Source organism: Neltuma alba, unplaced genomic scaffold, assembly GCF_004799145.2.
Source record: "Neltuma alba isolate B1F8T4 unplaced genomic scaffold, ASM479914v2 tig00005684_pilon, whole genome shotgun sequence".
Taxonomy (NCBI): domain Eukaryota; kingdom Viridiplantae; phylum Streptophyta; class Magnoliopsida; order Fabales; family Fabaceae; genus Neltuma; species Neltuma alba.
This window is the reverse complement of record NW_021634197.1, coordinates 137,876-155,978: the sequence shown is the minus strand read 5'-3', so window position 1 is coordinate 155,978 and position 18,103 is coordinate 137,876. Positions and strand designations below refer to the sequence as shown.

Genomic DNA, 18,103 nt, shown 5'->3' with positions numbered 1-18,103 from the left:
ACACTGAAAAAGCATGATCTGCTTGCAGCGCTGCTGCTATCCATGGCTGCTTCATGAAACAGCCACTATTAGAGTTGTTGCCATTATTGCGAAGGTGTTCCTGAGGCGGACACTAAGCAATTGATTGCTTTTGCGCGGTCAAACAATAAGGTGAGAGGAGAAAAAAGATCAATTCAAATAAATTGTTAAAGATACTAATCTCGAAAAGTGTTTTGTTTTTATTGCCGGCAAAATTAATGTTAGTCCTAATGATATTGTAGGTTGTTATTGGCCCTGCCACTGTTGGAGGCATTCAAGCTGGTGCTTTTAAGATAGGTGATACAGCTGGAACAATTGACAATATCATTCAATGCAAGCTGTACAGGCCTGGATCTGTTGGCTTTGTTTCTAAATCTGTATGTTCTTATTTTTGTTTGTGGTTTTTTCTTTTATCAAAGATAATATCCCTGTGGAATTCCCCATAAGTCTCACCTGCTTTGCATTTAGGAAATGTAAGATTTCTTGGATATCTCAACAAATGTGCACCTTTTACTTTTAGATGTGATACTTAGTTTATCCATATCTGTGCTGAACCTGGAGGTTAAAAGATTCCGCTACTGCAATATTAATATTAAAAATCTCTTTATGTTTCTTGACATTCACTCGATTTATTCATTGTTTACCTTGCTTCTTGGATGCTTACTGTATTTTAAGACATTAAAATCACCTAGATGAACATACAACAGGACATTAAAAGGATAGAAGATATTTTTGTCAGTTACTCTGTTACTTGTTAAGCTTGTATCCTAAAGTTTTATTTACTTTTCCATCCTACTTAGTTATATTGCAGAGTGGAGATAAAATTCCTGCAGATATATATGATGAATATTGATCTCAATCTCATTGAGGATTTCAGAATGGAAATGATAGTAACATGATAATTAAATGGAAGAGTAGATTATCTATTTATCACCAGAGGAGTGCAGTGCATCATAATAAGTAACACAAAGTAGTAGTTTACTTGGATAATAGAACTCTGTACCATTCCTAACTGTTTTTCTCCTTTTTTTCCTTTTAAAAAAAAGCAAAAAATTAATAATAGTGATCATAGCTACTGTACCTATTGATATGATTTGCATTTCACACACTCAATTCTTTTCATTAAATATCAGAATGCTAAATGGTCTGTTATGCCATAGAAAATTTTCTGAAGTTTCTTGATTTGGTTATTTGGAGCTCAGCTTCATATATTTGCATTGTGTAATCTATACAAAGATTCTTAGAGAAGACAAACTTTCTGAACTGTAGGGTGGGATGTCCAATGAATTATACAGCACAATTGGCCGTGTCACTGATGGAATTTATGAAGGTACTGATTAGGATCTTTTTCTTTTTTTTTTTTGGGTTTTATCCTTTTGCATTTTTTTTATGCTGATGGTGAGTGTATCTGTTTTGTTTTAGGAATTGCCATTGGAGGGGATGTTTTCCCTGGTTCCACACTTTCTGATCATGTGTTAAGATTTAATAGCATTCGACAGGTAAACTGCTTCTTTTGTCTTGGGGGATTTCTTAGGACATATTGTAACCACAACCTATGATTAGAGTAAAAGAGAATTACTATTTGTCATCAATGACCGGAGTGGATTTGTTTGGAACCTCAGGTTAAAATGATTGTTGTACTTGGAGAACTTGGTGGGCGTGATGAATATTCCCTAGTTGAAGCCCTGAAACAGGGGAAAGTGACTAAACCAGTTTGTGCCTGGGTCAGTGGAACCTGTGCACGACTCTTCAAATCGGAAGTACAATTTGGTCACGCTGTATGTCACTATTCCATTACTTTTGACTGTGTGTCCATCAAAGAGCATTTCTAATACTAAATGGAACGTGTACAAATCAGGGAGCTAAAAGTGGTGGTGAGATGGAGTCTGCTCAAGCAAAGAATCAAGCACTAAAGGACGCAGGAGCTGTTGTTCCCACTTCTTATGAAGCTTTTGAAGGCGTAATAAAGGAAACATTTGAGAAATTGGTTAGTTACATGTTTTCTTGGGCAATTATTTATCCGCATGGGAGTAGGGAGTTATGCTTCAAAAAAATCTGTAGTTTCCTTGCCTGGCTTTGATCTTACAGTGGGCTTAACAAATGCTAGGTTGGAGAAGGAAAGATTACGCCAGTGAAGGAGTTTACTCCTCCACAGATCCCTGAGGACCTTAACTCTGCAATTAAGAGTGGAAAAGTCCGTGCCCCAACTCACATTATTTCCACCATCTCTGATGACCGGGGTGTGTTGGGATTCCTTAATGCTTTAACTTTGAAATGAGTTGTTTGTTACTCAGACTCAAAGGTTTAACTAAATTTCGTATCCAATATTTTCCAAAGGTGAGGAGCCATGCTATGCTGGTGTGCCCATGTCTTCCATTGTCGAAAAGGGTTATGGTGTTGGTGATGTTATCTCTCTTTTGTGGTTCAAACGCAGCCTTCCTCGTTACTGTACAAAATTTATTGAGGTAGGTTAAACAAAACTACGTTTTCCTTGGAACTTTTTAAAGTCAATCTCCATTCTCCTTTCTGTATAGATACTGATATGTGCACAAATTGTAATGATACTTCCTTGTGAGTTTTGCAATTAGTTACTGCTTTTCAAAGTAAATTAAGGACTTCATCTTCTTGCTTCTCTCTTGCTGATGTATTACTTTGGTCAGATCTGCATCATGTTGTGTGCTGACCATGGTCCATGCGTCTCTGGTGCTCACAATACAATAGTGACAGCAAGAGCTGGAAAAGACCTTGTTTCCAGTCTTGTATCAGGTATAGTACATGTATCTGATATTTCTTCTTTTTTTTTGGACAAATCCGATGCATCAAGCAGGATTTGTTTTGTAATATTTCCACACAACGGGTAATGAACTTCTCAAACAGGTTTGCTTACTATTGGTCCCCGATTTGGTGGTGCCATTGATGATGCTGCCCGTTACTTCAAGGATGCTTATGACAGGGTACAATTCATAGTCTTGGCCAGTGAAGCTGGCACATTTCGAGTTTGATTATCCAACATGATCTCCTAAAACTCTAACATGATGTTCTGTACTATGTGATGTCAGGGTCTTACACCTTATGAGTTTGTGGAAGGCATGAAGAAGAAGGGCATTCGTGTGCCAGGAATTGGGCATAGGTAATGCATCATTTTTTGTTCCTTGCCTAACTTGCATTCAGTTTCTGTCATTATTATTGGAAAAAGCTTAAATGGCTGAAACTTGGTTCTGCTTTGTGAAAAAGGATCAAGAATAGGGACAACAAAGATAAGAGAGTAGAGCTTCTGCAGCGATTTGCTCGCACACATTTTCCCTCTGTGAAATACATGGAATATGCTGTTCAAGTTGAAACCTACACCCTCTCTAAGGCAAATAACCTAGTTCTTAACGTGGATGGTGCAATCGGATCTCTCTTTTTGGATCTCCTTGCTGGTAGTGGGATGTTCACCAAGCAGGAGATTGACGAAATTGTGGAAATTGGCTATCTGAATGGACTCTTTGTGCTGGCTCGCTCCATTGGTCTTATTGGGTAAGTTAAACTTCAATCTTCATTGTTTTAATCTGACCATTTTTTCATGTGTGTGCATGTTGGTTTTGGGAATAATAATAATAATAAGCTGTTTTGGGCGTGAGGAATAAGTAATTACAGTTTGATTATAAATTAATGGCCAATATGAATGTGAAATCATTGATGTAAAAATCAAAGATGTATATGACGTTATATTTGACCACGCTCTAAAGGTATGGAGACTAGTAACCCGTCATTTCAAGATTTGGACTTTTATGTCCTTTATGTACTCAAATCTGTTAAACAACCCCACTTCCTTTTGTTGGGTAAGTTACGCTATTTGTGCTTTTTGGTGACAACCAGCAATACAAGAGATGGCTAGACGCTGTTAGGCTGAAAACTTTGTTAGTTATGTTCACGTGAACGCTAATGCACGGCTTGTTTGAATCAACTGAATACTGAATTTCAATTTATCTCCTGCCTATTTACGTGAAACTGAGAGTTTACTATCACACAGTGATTAAGGCTTTGTCCCTCATTCATTGTTCTTGATTGAAATTTCAGGCATACCTTTGACCAAAAGAGACTGAAACAACCACTCTACCGCCACCCATGGGAGGATGTTCTCTACACAAAGTGAGAGGCTTCTGTGGCCATGAGAAATTTATTTGTTCATGCTACAACAAAATAGCAATCTGCTGGGAATTCCTGCATATGCAATATCCAGTAATGATCAAATAATTTTTGTAACTGTTAGAAGAATAGTGTTGTATGATCTCTCCATGAAACCATCTTTTGTGAGTTTTATAAAATACTGGAAAAAGAAATAACTCCTAGTCATTTTTAAAGATATTCTTTTTTCCCTCCTTTCGGGGTGAAGATTCTGAACTGTGTCTGGTGGGTTCAAAGGGAATGATGAGTTGGGGTATCTCTCAGTTAAATTGTGCCAGGTTCGGCTCTTCATAAAGCTTGTATAATATGTGCGCTTAAGTGAACATTACAATTTTTGAATGATTCTGGGTTCTCCACACTTTAAATTTATGCAGGTGAAAGCATCATTTATTTATTCCCGAAGTTGGAAATAATCAAACAAATGATTTGAGCTGGCATACTTGTGTTTGTTAGGTAGTCCTTTGAAAAATGAAGAAACAAATCATAGTACATTAGTACTCGTGTTCGTTCCACCATCACTATTGAAGAAATCCATGCTCGTTTGGTTTGGCAGTTGTGTGGGTTAAGTGTGCAAGCTATTCTTGGTTGAAAAATTAAAAGAATTGGGAGTTTGGATAGATAGAGATCTGAGAAGTTATAATTTTCCCTAATATTGTATTTTATAATTATAATTAATATAGGATATCAAAACTTATAACAAGTTGTATTTTATACAACTCAATTCCTAATATGTTGTGCGATATTCTGCCCACTATGGGAGTCATCACCGAACATTAGTTGAGAGTTGAAAATTCAAGGATCAACTTTTGTTTTTGGGAATAAAAAGCAACATAAAATGCGCAGAAACTAGTTAGCTACTACCTCTGGTTTTAATTATAAGAGCTAGTTGACTAATTTGGGGAGATTAAGGAAAGAAGTTAAGTTAGTTTTTTGTCATAAATAGATGTTATCTTTCCTAAAATATCCTTGTTAATCTAGTGTATTGACTAGAACTACGGTTGTTAGAAGAACTATCTTAGAAAAAAATACATAAATGTTAGAGATAAAGTGGATTGAGGTCTTATATTTAGGATCAAAATAAAAGTCAAACAAGGTCTTATATTAAGGATCGGAGGTAGTATTATAAGTCTAGAATCGAAGAAATCTCTATATTTTGCAGGAGGAATATCAATGATGACATTTTCAACAGCTATTTGATGATAGAATGAGCATGGGTGCTTATCACAGCGATGAGCATCTTAAGCTTATCAATTCTAGACTATTCAAATCTCGTTTTTATTTTTATTTTTTAAATAATTATTGTAATGGATATAAAATCTAAGATGAAGATAATCTTTTAATTATCGTTTTTTAATTACAAATTTTAAATTTTGGATGGTCATCTAAATTGGGTCCATGACCCTGGTGGGTCAAAAAATCAGCACAGCAGTTAGCTTCTCTTAACATGAGGCTGAATATAATAATCTAATAGTGCATTAGAAGAGTTGTTGAGGGATAATTCGGTATCAGATTGTTGTTTGAGATGTAAAGTTTCCAAAGATATTAAATTTTGTGGTAAACATGGTTCCTACTTAAACAAAAACGTTCATGAATCCCCATATAATCTCCCCAACGTTGGAAAAGTGCATCCTATTTTTTCAATAAAACCAAGTTTTCAAATTCATTCCTTTGCTGTCCCAGAGAGGGATCAACTTTCTAAGAAAAGGATTGCATAGAGGGCGATCATAAATAGACAAAGCAAGGTAGACCCTAACATCAAAATTGGTTAAAACCACCACGTTTTGGTGGAAGAAGCGTTTAAGTTGCTGCAGCCAAAACATGATGTTAAGTAGTATTCACTTTTCAATGCAAAAAAACAAAACACTCTTTACATTAGCTCATGAGGGAGCCTAGTCATATGTGGAAACAATTGAAACTGATTGAACCGTGCAACAAGAAAAGCCAGCTTCTTTAATAGATGGCCTGGTCCCATGTAGCTAAAAGGCCATTGTCCCTTGTGAAAGTTCTTCGTTCATTTGCACTTTATCATATTCCTCTTTGGCAACATCGTAAAATACAAATACTTACTTGTCTTTTCACAAATCATGTGACGCTGAACTCTAACTAGGTCGCATGTGAAGGATTGAAGCAGTGGAGAATACAAACCTTTTCCCATAAATAGAAGCTAGTTCGGTTGTTTGTGAGTATGAGTCTCATTTGAGAACCATTTGATTCCTTCCACTTTGTTCGCAAAAACGACAAAAGGAACTAACTTCACGTCCAGAATTATACAATTCAAGGCCTATTTAGAACAGTTTATAAATAGCTTATAAACTGCTTTTTAATAGTGATTTACGGGATACGGGATGAGTATGTGAGAAGAGTTTTGTATTGACTTACGTGAAACGTGCTTATAGAAGATTTCCACTGCTCTACCAAACAGGACCTCAAAATAAAGCCTATGATCTTAGGAACATACGCTTGTGAGTTCGTGGGTTTTTGATTCTATGTGCAATATCGTGTTGTTAGTGTTGTTCCTTTAATATAAAAAGATAGAATTCAGAGTAAAAAAAGAGGGATAAGAAAAGAAGAGAGAATCATGTTAGGTTTGATTGGACGAGGCATCATATAGTATTTTGATTGGAAAAAAAAATATTTTGACATAAAATTTCTAGCATATCATTTTATTTATAATTGCTCATTTCTTAGACTTTGAGTTCATTTTCGTGATAACCACGAGCGTCATAGGATTTGGAGAACAAATTTGATTCGGATAATATAGATTCAAATTTTTTATTTTATAATTTTTAAATGATGAAATTCTTTAATAAGATTACGCTTACCAAACACTTCCCGAGATTATCTTTTACCGGAAAAAGAGGGAGGGGGGGGGGGGAACTAACTAACCAACCAACCAAGACAATCCATTTCATGAGACTCGGGATGAGATACGTACATATATATATATATCTGTGTGTGTCTATATATATATCACTGAAGGCGTCGTCATGGATATGCCAGCAACCAGCGTCACACTTCAGTTCTTACTCTGCTCTGAAGCTCCTTATATATAGAAGAAGCAGTGGCTTGGAGAAGACTCTTTAATGGCTTCAGAGAGCAGAGCATCAAAACCATTCCCCGAACTTCATACTTCAGGCGCAAGCAATCGCAGAACCCATCATGGTACACCCTCAATCAGTAAACCTTTTGTTTGTTACTCGCATTCCACAAAAGCCTCCGCCAATTCTCTTCTCGACCAAGAGATTACAATCTATCCATCAAAAATCCAAAGGAATGGCTATATTCAACCCTTTGGTTTCGTGATTATTGTCGACGAGCCATCTTTTCGGGTTATAGGGTACAGTGAAAACGCGCGGGATTTTCTGAGCCTTGACACCCCACAATCAGTTCCGAGTCTGGAAGAGTGTGAAGCCCTCGAGATTGGGTCCGACCTTCGGAATTTCTTCACCCCATTTAGCGTGCTTCAGCTTGGAAAGGCATTTGAGGCTGTAGAACTGTCACAGTTGAACCCCATTTGGGTTCGTTCTGGGAATTCGGAGAAGCCTTTCTATGCGATTCTGCATAGGATTGATGTCGGGGTTGTGATTGATTTCGAGCCTGCCAGAACAGAGGATCCTGAGCTGTCCATTTCGAGGTGGATGCAATCTCAGAAGCTAGCGGGGCGTGCAATTTCGCGGTTCAAATCATTTCCTGGTGGCGGTATTAAGCATTGTTGTGATATTCTAGCTGAAAGTGTCAGAGAACTTACTGGTTATGATAGCGTAATGGTTTATAAATTTCATGAGCAGGAGCATAGTGAGGTTGTTGCTGAGAGTAAGAGGCCAGACTTGGAGCCTTGTATTGGTTTGCATCATCCTGCTTTTGATATTCCTCAGGATTTAAAGTTGATGTTCAAGCAGAATCGAATTAGCATGATTGTGGATCGCCATGAAACTCCTGTTCATGTGATTCAGGATGAGGGTCTTATGCAGCCTTTGTGCTTGATTGGATCAACCCTTCTTGCCCCACATAACTGTCATGCCAAGTACATGGCCAATATGAGATCAACCGCTTCATTGGCTATTGCAATTGTAATAAATGGGCATGATGAAGAAATTGTTACTAATTTTACCTCAATAATGAGGCCATGGGGCCTAGTTGTTTGCCATCATACTTCTGCTCTATTCATTCCTTTCCCTTTGCGCTGCACATGTGAATTCCTAATACAGGCCTTTGAGCACCAACTGAATGTAGAGCTTCAATTGGAATCAGTATTACTGGAGAAACAAGTTCTAAGGACCCAGGCTGTGTTGTATGGCATGCTGCTTAGGGACTCTGCGGCTGGTATTGTTACTCAATCCCCAAGTATTATGGACCTTATGAAGTGTGATGGAGCAGCTCTGTACTACCATGGAAACTACTACCCCTTAGGTGTCACCCCAAATGAGTCTCAGGTAAAGGACATTATAGGGTGGTTGCTGACCTTCCATGGAGATTCAACAGGCTTAAGTGCTGATAGTCTGGCTGATGCAGGTTATCCTGGAGCTGCCTCTCTTGGTGATTCAGTTTGTGGAATGACTGTTGCTTATATCACAGCAGAAGATTTTCTATTCTGGTTCAGATCCCGTGTGGCAAGAGAGATCAAACCGGATGGTTCAAAGGATTTGGAATTGAATGAAATTCGCTCTGTGCAGCTTATCCTACAAGAATCAATGAATGTTGTTGAGCATAGCAACTCTAAGTCTGTTGTAGATTCCCAGCCTCGGCATCATGAGTTGACAGGTGTGGATGTTCTAATTTGGACAGCAAAGGAAATCGATAGATTGATAGAAACTGCTATTGCTCCCATATTTTCCGTAGATGTTGATGGACGAATAAGAGGGTGGAATGCTAAGGTTGCGGAATTGACTGGACTCTTAGTTGAGGAAGCTGTGGGAAAGTCATTGGCTCATGATCTTGTGCATAAAGAGTCCAAAGAAAGTGTAGATAGGCTTATTTCTCGTGCTTTAAGAGGTAGCCTCTCTAACATACTATTTTTCAATTGGATTGACATGCAAGTCTTTCAATCTTTTAAATGTCAAAACTCTAGTAGTATACATAATGATTAAACATGTACTAGAAGCTGTGCTGAAAATGACACCTAATCACATCATCAATTCAGGCCAAAAAAAAAAATCACATGATCAACTGAAGAGTGAGGGGAAAAAATTCCCAGGATGAATGTAATAAGGTTTCCAAGCTCTTCTGCATGTCTAATCAATAATCATGCAATATACACTGAACGGATCCTGAACTTTGAATTTTACCCCTGGTTGTTTCCTATGCCAAAAAGAATTGGCTAATGCAATCGATGCCTCTTATAGATAAGCTAGGTAAAATATTCGTAGTCCGATGCCATTCTCTTGTGGCTGCAATCAATCTTGTGTGCATGAGCTTGAAAGCAACCTGCTATCTGCTATTCTGCTTTAAAATATCTTGTTTGTCTATAGAAAAAATATAGCTTTAATGGCTTGATTTTAATTAGTACAGGTGAAGAAGATAAGAATGTTGAGATAAAAATGAGGACCTTTGGCCCACAAAAGTATAAGATGGCAGTTTTTGTTGCGGTGAATGCTTGCTCCACCAAGGATCCCATAAATGAAATCACTGGGGTATGCTTTACTGGTCAGGATGTCGCTGATCAAAAAGTACTAATGGACAAATTTATTCACTTACAGGGTGACTACAAGGCCATAGTACATAACCCGAGTCCATTAGTCCCTCCCATTTTTGCGTCGGATGCTAACACATGCTGTTCAGAGTGGAACATTGCCATGGAAAAGCTTACTGGTTGGGTTCGTGGGGATGTCATTGGGAAATTGTTGGTGGGAGAGGTTTTTGGTAATTTCTGTCAACTGAAAGGTTTGAATGCCGTAGCCAACTTCTCGATTCTATTGCACAATGCACATGGTGGACAGGATACAGAAAAATTCCCACTTTCATTCCTTGATCGGCATGGAAACTTTGTGCAAGCTCTTTTGACTGCACATAAGAGGGTTAACCCCAATGGTCAGATTATTGGGGTTCTCTGCTTCTTGCAAACTGCAAGTCCTGAACTTCAACAGTCTCTTGACGTCCAGAGGCAAATGGAGAAAAATTGCCTTGCTGTGATGAAAGAATTAGCTTTCATTCGTCAAGAAATAAAAAATCCTTTGAGTGGAATACGCTTTTCTAACTCTCTTTTGAAGGACACAGAATTGACTGATGATCAAAATCAGTTTCTTGTGGCCATTGATGCTTGTGAGAAGCAGATGTTCAAGATAATACACGATGCGGGCCTGGAAAGCATTGAGGACAGGTGAGATTCTAAACAAACATTTTAGATTGTTGGTTTATTCTGCAAGACAATTAGAGCTCTAAAAACTTTTCTTTAGCCTCCTTGCATGGTAGCTGGAGCATTTTAGTGGGTGCTTTTCTTTCATCTGACAACATTCAACATCTTCGATTCTTCAAGTGGTCAATCTTAAATGTACCAACTCAGACAAAGCACATGTAATGCATAATTGCGACCAGAATATAAAAATACCGACTTATCTCACTGTGCCATGTTAGTGAAATTATACACTACTCTTTGCAGACATTTGCTGCTAACCTTATCTCAATTACTTGCTTTGATTTCCTTCTAAGCTTCCTATGTCAATCTTATAAAGAGAAAGGTAGTATCTTCTTTTCATTTTTTTCTCTTGGGAGTTAGGTCCTTGGAGCTTGAGAAGGAGGAATTCCTTCTTGGGAATGCCATAGATGCAGTGATTAGCCAAGTGACTTTATCGCTGAGAGAGAGATATTTACAATTGATTTGTAATATTTCTAAAAAAGTCAAGAGACTAGCCGTTTATGGTGATCAATCGAGAATGCAACAGGTTTTGGCTGATTTCTTGTTAAACATGGTGCGTTATGCTCCATCTCCAGATGGTTGGGTAGAAATTGATGTTGATGCTAGATTCAAGAAAATTTCTGATGGACTCACACTTCTGCATGCTACATTCAGGTATATTGGCAATATTTTTAAATTGCTTCATTATTTCTTTGCTCTTAACAATGTGATGATTTCAACCTTATTTATTTGCTTAGCACCATAATTCACACTGAAAGTTGTTGTCAACTAAGAAATTGTTGAATTCATCATTAAAATTTGGATGATGGTGTGACAACAGCGCAAGATTGGTTTGTTTAGAAAATGTGGACAACATTGTCAGAATAAATATAAACTAGAGTCATCAAAAAAAGTGTGTTTAAGCTTAAATAAATACGGTAGACCCTGAAAAATGAGGCTTGTTAGATATTTTTTTCCCCTTATGTTCCTTCAAAGCTCTGCATTTTCTCATAGAAAGTGATTAACAAAAAAGAGATTTCAAATACTGCTATTTTAGCTAAATACAATGTATTACTCCATTCTTATCTATATGCATCTATCTGCAAATGATGTCCCATTTCTATCCCTTGATTATTAACTCTGTTTCGTTTGTGTGAAGGATGGTATGTCCTGGTGAAGGTCTCCCCCCTGAACTGATTCAAGACATGTTCCATAGCAGTGAGTGGAGGAGTCAAGAAGGGTTAGGGCTAGGAATGAGCAGGAAGATCCTGGGGCTAATGGATGGTGAGGTCCAATATATCAGGGAGGCTGAAAGATGCTTCTTCTTGATTGTGCTTGAACTACCCTTGATTCGTTGAGCCCTTAAAAGCTTCTTGGTAAGAACTATTAGGTATTTAATAATAAGGGCTAATCCAAATTCATGCATTGTCAAATCCAAACGGAAATAGCTCTCCTAGTATGTTTTCCCCCCACAAAGTTCAAACGCTATCCCATATTGATGCCTAGATACTTCCATCATCATATTGTCGCACTCTGTATGCTCACCCAACAGGGTAAGTGACATGTGTTTGAGCAAGCAGTTATGTTGGTGCATGTTAATTTGCTGCTAAACGCAACCTTAAGCTTCTATGATAAATGATGAAGTTGTGGGAGAGAGGAGGTTCTTTGGTGGACTAATTCTCATGGAAAATTGTACCTTGCATGCTTGAATGTGTTTATGGTGTCATGTGTTATGGCTCAGTATGTTCTTGATTCCGATCTTTTAACTTCACTAATTAAACTACGCATGAAATATACTACCTCCGGTCCTTAATATAAGACCCTATTTGACTTTTAGTTTGGTCCTAATTATAAGACCCCAATCCATTTTGTCTCTCATAGTTATGTACTCCTCCGGTCCTAATTATAAGACCCAATTGACTTATTTGAGGAGATTAAGGAAGTAAGTTAAGTTGGTTATTTATAATAAATAAGTGTTGTCATTCCTAAAATATCCTTACTAATTAAGTATATTGGCTAAAACTATCATTATTAGAATGATTATCTTGGAAAAAAAATGCATAAATATAAGAGACAAAATGGATTGGGTCTTATAATTAGGACCAAATAAAAAGTCAAATTGGGTCTTATAATAAGGACCGGAGGAGTATTTTTTTCCAAGACAATCCTTCTAATAATGATAGTTCTAACCAATACACTTAATTAGCAAGGATATTTTAGGAATGACAACACTTATTTATTACAAATAACTAACTTAACTTACTTTCTTAATTTCCTCAAATTAGTCAATTGGGTCTTATAATTAAGACCAGAGGTAGTATGTGAAGATGTAAAATTTGAAAAAAAGAAAAAAGAAAAAGAGAAAAGAAGAGTGATTATCATATGTGAAGTTAATTAGATGGTTGCATAACTAGAGAATATCTTTCGTCCTGGCAACATGCATGTTTGAATAATTACTCGGTGTCCTTTTCGGCGAAGAAGCTTATTTGACGATAATGGGCTTTTCGTTACCTACACTGCTTTCTCTTTTCTTCCCGGTACTTTCTTTTCTTCCCTATAGAGCCAATAATATAAGCTGGACTTGTGAGTTTAATTTGCCAAAAATAAGGGTTAGGGCTATCTTTTCAGTAAACGAGTTTTTTTTTTGGTTGACAAAAGAAGGCCCAAGCCCAACTCACTACTCATGCTCAACTCTTCTTACCCCATTTACACGACAGCCACCCCCCATTCCTCGTATCTTATCTTCTTCGCATAATCCCTTTAAGATCTCAGGTTCCTCTTTCCAGATCTGCAAAGACCCAACCATTTCCAAACTCAACTTCGCAAGAGCGTCTGCCACAGTGTTCGCTTCTCGCCGAATCCACTCTACTTTGACTTCCCACCTTTGATCCATTAATTCAGCAATCTCCTTCCATAAACAACAGGCATTATCTTAAAAAAAAAATTTTAAAAATATATTGTATAAAAATTTCATTATTTTTTCGTATGTTGCATAGGAAAAAATATTTTAAAAAATAGAATTTAAAAAAAAAGGACAAATGATTGTTGGCGTCCATCTTATCTTACTAAGGGTGTATTTGGAATTAGAGTGATGGCTCCTAAATTAACTTCTTTGCTACGAAAAGCTAAAAAAAGTAATTTCATGCTTAAAATATACTTTTCCGGAACCTAATTATTGAGTTGATTTTTATCCTAAATATAAGAACTATTTTTTATATTTATCAATTTTTTTTTAATTACCCCTATGGATACTTCTTCAACCATAATCAAGTAGAAGAGAAAGAGAAGATATCAAGAAAGATAATTATGATATTTTAGAAAAAATGTGTCACACGTCTTATAATTAACTAACTTACCTAATTTTTTTAATCTAATCAAATTAGTTAAATTAATTTTATATTAAATATTGGAGAAGTATGTTTTGATTGGGCGTGAAAGTAAATGGGCTTATGCTTAAAAGCAACTTTTCTTTTCAAAAGTTCCATCTTATTGCTTTCGGCTTCTTCATTGCACGTTTAAATAAGTGGAGCCCACAAAATGTGAGTGCTGGAGGAGAGAAAATGCTTTATGAGTTGGTTTTTAACATTAAAGAATTTATTTTTTAAATAAATAATGAAACCATTTAAAAAAATAAATTTATTATTCTTTACTATTTACTATCATATTTATAAAATCTATGGATAGTTGAGAAAAAATTTCTATTAAAAACTTAATTGGTAAGAAGTAATTGATAAATTTTTATATGCTAAGTACAAATATTATACATATAGAATGCATGTATTACGATTTAGATCTTTCTCGCTAATTATATTTTTAATAGGAGGGCTTTTTCTCTTTTTTTTTTAAAATTTAAATATTTTATTTTATTTTTAATTATTCTAAAAAATAACACTTTTTATTTTTATAATTTTAATTTTAATTATTCTCTAACAATTATTATATTATAAATATATAATATAAATATGTGCTATTTAATAAATTTCATATCCTTTTCAATCATTTTACATCTAAACTTTTTTTTTAATTAATCATCCAAATAAATTTTGATTTCTCAAAATGACTTTTTAACAAAAACCAGTCCAAGCATAAATTACATTGCATTACCTGATTTTTAGCTAATCTATTTTTATAAAAGTTAAATTAAATTTAAAAAAAAGTAACTTTTTATACAGCTAATCCAAACACATCCTAAAAATGATGAGAAGCGGTTGCAAACAAACCTTTCTTTTTTAGCTTTCACTGTTTAGGCAACTACCACCCATACTTCCAATTGGCCCATTTGGAACAGCTTATAGGTAGCTTTTTAATAGTAATTTACGGAATATAAAGCAAATATGTGAGACGAATTTTCTCTCAGTTTACGTGAAACATGTTTATGGAAAATTTTTTAACCCCTCCCAAACGAACCCAATGTTTTCTATTCAACCACAGACTTCTTCTGGCTTTCATCTTCCTAGATTTGGGGGTATTTGGCTTACAATAAAATCACTTTTTAAAGTGAGATAAAATTCTTTTTATATATTATAAAATTACTTTAAAAGTCATAATTTAATTTCCACCGAAACACTTTTATTGCCACCTTTAAGCACCGTTCAACTTTCAGATTCTTTTCTTCCACTTACTTTCCTTTTCCACTTTCTCCACAACCAGCTTCCACCCTCTTCTTTTGTCCGCCTCGTTCCTTCTCTCTCTTTTATTTCTCCACCTTTTTTCCTTCCTCCTCCAGCACTCGCTTAATATTTCCCTATAAGCTTCAACTGTCTTAAAACACAATCCTAAAGAGTTAGTTACATAGTGACTAAATACCTTCAGAGTGTCCCCATAACCTTTATTATTAATAACTGAAAATTGAAGCTCTTGTTTTTTTCATGTGGAATTTGCTAATATTTGTGTGTGTGTGTGTGTGTGTGTGTGTATTCATTCCCCTTCATCTGGAGGCTGAAGCTTCTATAGGAGCGCCTAACCGCCAACGGCTTTCTTTACTCCCTTTGATCCACCCTTTTTCATTAATTCTCCTTTTCCATTTATTTCTTTCCTTCTCCATTTATTAATTTCCATGCACAAAAAAGACATGATATGAGTAAAATTTCTATGCAAATTCAATTTTCGCCTAAAAAATAAATTTAGATTAAAAAAAGTGTATGAAATAAACTAAATAGGTATAAAATATTTATAAATTTAATAGATTATACACCAAAATCTATCTCCAACTATGTACAAAAGTCTTCAATATGAAAGTCATTGTGGCACATAATTAAAGATAGATTACCCACGGTTGAGGAAGAGTTATGCCTGTTAAGAATGATTGCACCATCTCAAAATCATGAAAATAGAGTACGAACTCAAATGTTTGAAATCAGATTTTATTAAACTCATATTCAAATCATTATGAATCTATAAGAACTAATATTTTAAACTGAAGAAACTATAGAAAGCAAAAACTACGATTTCAAACCACATGAAAATTAAACTAAAGATCAAACCAATAGGATCTACAATAATATTAAGCTTTACTTGGAACATAAAGTTGAACCTCTATTCCTTCTCCTATCTTAGCTTCTATATATATGTGAGCACCAACTGCCTAGCTCATTTTATTCCCTTTAACTCATGTGGGGTTCACGCCGTCTTATGAGTAGCTCTTGTTCTTCAGGCAAAAGTCAATCAAGTTTATTAAATGCAATCAGCTTCCTTTGCACTATAAATACTTCACATATATTGCTTGGCTTCCCACTACAAGAAGCAAAGCAAAGGAAATATTGTGGTTGAGTATTTTCTTGTTTGATCAGTTAGTGACAATGCGGAGATTGAATCATAAATAGCAGAATGCCAACGTATTGGAGGAGGCATTGGATCTGCTGCAGGAGTTAATGGAAGAGGTATTGAAGGTGCTGCCGGAAGTGTTGGAGGTGCTGCCAGAGGTGTTGTAGGAGGTATTGGCAGAGCAGCTGGTGGTGTTGGATCAGAATTCGGTAATGCCGCCCAGGGCGTTGGTTCAGAGGTTGGATCTGCTGTCAAAGGTACCGCAGAAGGTGTTGGTTCAGGTGCTGGTTCTGCTGCACAGGGCATCGGTAAAGGCATCGGAAATTCTTACAGCGGAGGCGGCTTCTAATTATAAAAATCCTTGTCATGTTCTCTCATACCTCCAAGTATTACCCATGCAAATGGCAGATGCAAGCTCAGTACCGTGCATCCTGTATATCAATGAAATAAGTGTGGCTTTTAGCCTTTTGTTCTTCTCTCTCTCTCTCTCCCCCCCTCTCTCTCTCGTCTTTGCTATATTCATCTATTAATCTGATAATTAATTTAATCATCAATAAGTAGCCTAATTTGATTATTTTGATTTTTACAAGCAAAGTGAGATTAATGCTATCAAAACACCGCAATTAGTCATCAGCATATGAAAGAAATATCACTGATATATATTGCATGATGCATATGAAATATAAAGGCAAGCTTCTGGTTTAAACATAGTCATATCAACTTTAAGAAAACCTCACTTATATAATAAGAATCAGAGGCACGATTAAATCCCTTATGAGACTAAGAATTGAGACACAAACTAGTAAAAGCACAAACATATATAGTGCCTTTCTATAAATGTGTTGGAATTACGAGCTTGAGAATTATCTAAGACTCTAAGTACATAGTTTCAAATAGTTTAAAAGTACAGATCATCATAAATTAGTATCGAGTCCTCCATGCAGACACGTACGTACATTAATTGGAATCTTCGGACGACAAATTCATTATGGACAAGTTTCTCAACGAGATCAATATATATATGTATATCTTAATGCGATCATATCTCTGTGTTGTGTAGTTCATCGCCAAGCAAGAGGCCAATCCTTACCATCAACGAAATCGACAGATACATGAAGGGTTCGGCTTCTTTTTTAATTTACAGTAAGCTGTTCAGCCCATCTAAGTCGTTTAGTTGTATTAGCTCCACAGGTCCAAAGTTGTTTGTATTCCCCATGTCAATGATAGGTTAATATATATTCTCATATTAGTCATAATTTGAGTAATTCTTTTGTTAATTGATTTGGTCCCTCTCTATAGAATTTTTAAGTGAGTAGAGTGGCAGAGGAAGATAACGAGAAAGGGAAATATACACCGTGTGGACCCCGCATAGTTCAAGTGGGCCTCAGGAAGAATGGTGGCTGAGATAAATAATTGATGAAAAAATGGCTTATCATCACCACCTCTAGACTCAAATTATTGTTCAAAGCCGTATTAATTAAAAAAAATCTTTTTTTCTTTAACTTCGTGTTAGCTGATTCAGATGCAATATATCATATTGGGATTCATGCATAAGCCTCTCCAAGTGAATTGCAGTTGAGGCTCCCTTTTTTTTATAACAAAAAATTTAGATAAGTTGGGTCTTGAGACTCACTGGATCAGGACATATTTTCAGGTTTAAAAAATACTTATAAAAATACTTACACATCGTTCTTTATGAAACACAACATGTGGCTTAAAGCTTTGGGCCGCATGAATGGGGAAAAAAAAGAGGAGGAGGTGAAACAGCCCAGCATTGATGGAGAACAAGTTCTATGAAAGTGGAACTTCAAGAGGAATCAT

The 18,103-nt window shown here is 36.0% G+C and overlaps 2 pseudogenes; both read left to right on the top strand.

The window, feature by feature from the left end:
- Nucleotides 1–13: 13 nt before the first annotated feature.
- On the top strand, nt 14–4,404 carry LOC114748310 (ATP-citrate synthase beta chain protein 1-like; annotated as a pseudogene).
- A 2,867-nt stretch (nt 4,405–7,271) lies between these two features.
- On the top strand, nt 7,272–16,631 carry LOC114748309 (phytochrome B-like; annotated as a pseudogene).
- The last annotated feature ends 1,472 nt before the right edge of the window (nt 16,632–18,103 follow it).